Source organism: Dipodomys ordii, unplaced genomic scaffold, assembly GCF_000151885.1.
Source record: "Dipodomys ordii isolate 6190 unplaced genomic scaffold, Dord_2.0 Scaffold68, whole genome shotgun sequence".
Classification (NCBI taxonomy): domain Eukaryota; kingdom Metazoa; phylum Chordata; class Mammalia; order Rodentia; family Heteromyidae; genus Dipodomys; species Dipodomys ordii.
Window position 1 is genome coordinate 6,298,818 of NW_012267284.1, and position 3,693 is coordinate 6,302,510.

The 3,693-nt window shown below is 54.2% G+C and overlaps 1 protein-coding gene across 1 annotated transcript in view; it reads left to right on the plus strand.

Annotated features, from left to right (window-relative positions):
• Positions 1-3,346: 3,346 nt before the first annotated feature.
• The window catches only part of Trrap (transformation/transcription domain-associated protein), a 103,811-nt gene continuing 103,464 nt past the window's right edge, over positions 3,347-3,693 (plus strand). The window contains exon 1 of the mRNA XM_013023405.1: positions 3,347-3,458. The gene's annotated coding sequence lies outside the window, so the exon portion shown is untranslated. The remainder of the gene's footprint in view (positions 3,459-3,693) is intronic.

A 3,693-nucleotide genomic window follows, 5' to 3' on the forward strand; every position in this document is an offset into this window, starting at 1 on the left:
CTTCGCGCGCGAGTGCGCGCGCTCCGCCCCTCCCCACACCCCCTTCTCCCACACGAGCCTGTTCCCTCCCATCCTCCCGCACCTCTGCCCCTCCCACACGCCCCTCCTCCCTTCCCCTCCCCTCTCCAGGCCTGAGCGCGCACGCCCACCCACACACACCACACACGCGCACGCGCGTGTACACTCTGACTCAGCGTCCCCTGGGGGGTGCGCAGGCCCTGGGGTGCAGGGGGCCTCTCCAAGCGCGTCATCATCTACATGTTGGTGGCTTGAGGGGCAGCCCTGCATTCCAGAAACATCGAGCACCTACTGTGTACTAGACACTGGGCAAAGGACCTGGGATCACCTTGGCGCTGCTTTTCAGACAGAGGCCTGGTACACATTGGTCCCACCAAAGTATTTTCGCAGGGTTCCTGGTCATCTCGGCCCCATTGTCCCTTGCTTATCACTGAGAGACTTGCGATGAGTGAGGCATTGCTTTTTTGGTCCAAGCAGATGTTCAGCTGCTATCCCGGAGCAAAGAGAGCCTCCTCACCTTTACAAGCTGGGTTTTACTGGATGAGGGCATGGATTGCGGTCTCAGCTGTGCCTCAACCTTGCCGTGCCCCTGGGCAGGCCATCCTGGCACAAATAAATGTATGGGATGGTCTCTCCAACCTGAGAAGCCCTAATGGGCTGTAATTGCATGGGCTACCTGCTGCAGGTGGTGTCAAGACTTTCGGAGGGCATGTACTCTGTCTCCCGGACAGCAGTGGGCTCCGAGGGGTGAGTCTCAGGAGCCAGACTCCGGATGGGAGGGGCGTGGGGGCGGGAAGCATCACATTTGAGGAAGCCTTTTTGGAAAACTTGAGCAAGCCTTCTTAAAAACTCTAAGAGCCCTAGAGCACTGTCCCTCCATCAATGGCCACAATAAGCCTAGGGACCAGGAGTCATGGTCATTGGGTTCTCCCGGTATGATCTTGGAAAAGTCAACAGTCTGTGCCTCAGTTTTCTTTAAGATGGGTCTAGCCATAGTCCTGGCCTAGGAAAACGTTGTAAAGCTGAAGATGAAATACCCTTTAGAGCCGGGTGTGGGTGGCTCAAGCCTGTAATCCTAGCTACTCAGGAGGCTGAGATTTGAGGATTGTGGTTCAAAGCCAGCCTGGGCAGGAAAGTCCATGAGACTCTTATCTCCAATAAAGCACTAGAAAACCGGAAGTGGTGCTGTGGCTCAAGCGGTAGAGTGCTCGCCTTGAGCTGAAGAGTGCAAGGGCCCAAGCCCAGAGTTCACGCCCCAGGACCGACAAAACAAAAACAAAACAAGCAAAAAAACACCCGTTAGAAAAAAAACAAAACAAAAAACACCCGTTAGATTGAAACAAGGGCTGAGTCAGGGTTGGTGGTCATCATGAAAAGTGCTTAAGGACTTAGGGGAGTTTGGTCTGTTTATTAGGAATCTGGAAGGAACTCTGTTTAGGTTAGAGTTTCAGATGTCTGAGACTGTTTAATGTGGTAAAATAATCTTTGTGAGCTAGGTGCTGGTGGTTTATGCCTATAATCCTAGTTACTCAAGAGGCTGAGATCTGAGGATTGTGGTTCAAAGTTAGCCCAAGCAGGAAAGTCCATGAGACTCTTGTCTCCAATTAACCACCAAAAAAGCTGGAAGTGGAGCTGTGGCTCAAGTGGTAAGAGCATTAGCCTTGGGCAAAAATGCTCAGGGACATACCTTAGGCAGGCCTGAGTCTAAGCCCCAGTACAGACCATAAAAAAGTAAAAAAATACAATAAAAATTAAAAAAATTAGGGCTGGGAATGTGGCTTAGTGGCAGAGTGCTTGCCTAGCATGCATAAAGCCCTGGGTTTGATTCCTCAGCACCACATATAGAAAAAAGCTGAAAGTGGCACTGTGGCTCAAGTGGTAGAGTGCTAGCTTTGAGCAAAAGAAACTGGGACAGTGCCCAGGCCCTGAATTCAAACCCACATATATATATATATATTTTTTTTTTTTATAAAAATTCAATTACTGCTTGTACTGGGTACTGTCCTTTAGTTGTTGTTGTTGTTTTTTTTTAACTCAAGGCTGGCTTGTACTTGAGCCACACCTCCACTTCTGGCTTTGGTGGTTAATTGAAGATATGAGTCTCATAGACTTTCTCCCTGGGCTGGCTTTGAACTGTGATCCTGAGATCTCAGCCTCCTAAAAATGAATATATATATATATATATACATACATATATATACATATATGTGTATATATATATATATTTCTCCAATGTTGAAGATCAAACTCAAGGCCCATGCATGGTAACATTCTAGCAATTGAGCTACATTCAGGGGACCCCTAGCTTTTTGTTTTTGGTCAGCTGTGGGGCTTGTACTCGCTTGGGTGCTGCCTCTGAGTTCTTTTGCTCAAAGCTAGTGCTCTACCACTTTGAGCCACAGCACCACTTCCAGTTTTATGGTGGTTAATGGGAGAGTCTCACAGACTTTCCTGTCTGGGATGGTTTGAATGGCGACCCTCAGAGCTCACCCTCCTGAGTAGCTAAGATTACAGGTGTGAGCAACCAGCAGCTGGCTACAGTTTTGTTTCTTTTTAGACAGGGTCTCCGTATTGTAACAAAGGCTGGCCTCTCAACAACTTGGGCCTCTTGTGTCGGCCTCCCGTGCTACAGAGGTATTACGACCGTGTCTGGATCCATCCGACCTATTACAAAAGTTCTAGGTGGGGCTCAAGTGGCGGAGTAACAGTTTAGCAAAGCAAGCCCAGTGTGAACACAAGACAGCCCCAGATGCGGGGGGGGGAAGATAAAGAGATATTAAAGAGATAATTAGGAGCAGGACTCCAGGGAAGCCCGAAGGCGGGGGGGGGGCGGGGGGGGGGGGGGGGGGGAAGATGGGGGGAAGGGAGGTGGAAATCCATCCATCCATCCATCATCCCTGGAGCAATGGGAATTCATTGGGGGACCAAAGACAAAAGAATCTAGGTGAGGAGGGAGGGCTGATAACTGGGTAAACAAGAACTTCCAGGTTCCCTGGGCGGGCAGGGGGCGGGAGGGAGTCAGGAAACTAAGTGACTTGACAACCAGGGGGAAGAGTTCCTCCATTCGCCTTCCGGAAAAGGCGAAAAAGGAGCCAGCTGGGGGCTTCTGAGGGAGAGAGCTTTCTAGCTGAACTGACCAGCTGCGGGTGGGCCCCCCGGGGCTGAGGGGCGGGGCGAGATGGGCGGAGCCGCCCCGCCCACAAGCCCCGCCCCGCTCTCCAGGCCTCACCCCCCCCCTCGGGGGCGGGGCCCGGTCCTCCCCAGACGCCGTCGCTTTAAGAGGGGGCGGGGCTGCGCGCGGCGTTGGCGGCGGTGGAGGCAGCAGCGGCGGCAGCAGCAGCGGCAGGACAGCGACGGCTGCCGGCGACGACCGCTCCTCTCGGGGGGGAGGGGGCGGGGCGCTCGGGCCCGGTTGCGGGACGCCGGATGCCAGGCCCTTGGTGAGTGCGGGAAGGCTGGAGCTAACGGCGCCGGGAGTGAGGGGGTGGGGCGGCGCTCGCTCGCTCCGAGAGTTGGGAGGCCGCTGCGAGGCGGTGGAATTGGGCCTCGGGCCGGCCGCGACCTCATAGGCCGCGTCGGAAGTCGGCGACCCCAAGCGGCGAGGGTCTTCATAGCGCTGCCCCGGGCCGGGCCAGGCCGCGCGCGCGCGTGCGCGCACTTGGGCGGGCAAGGGGC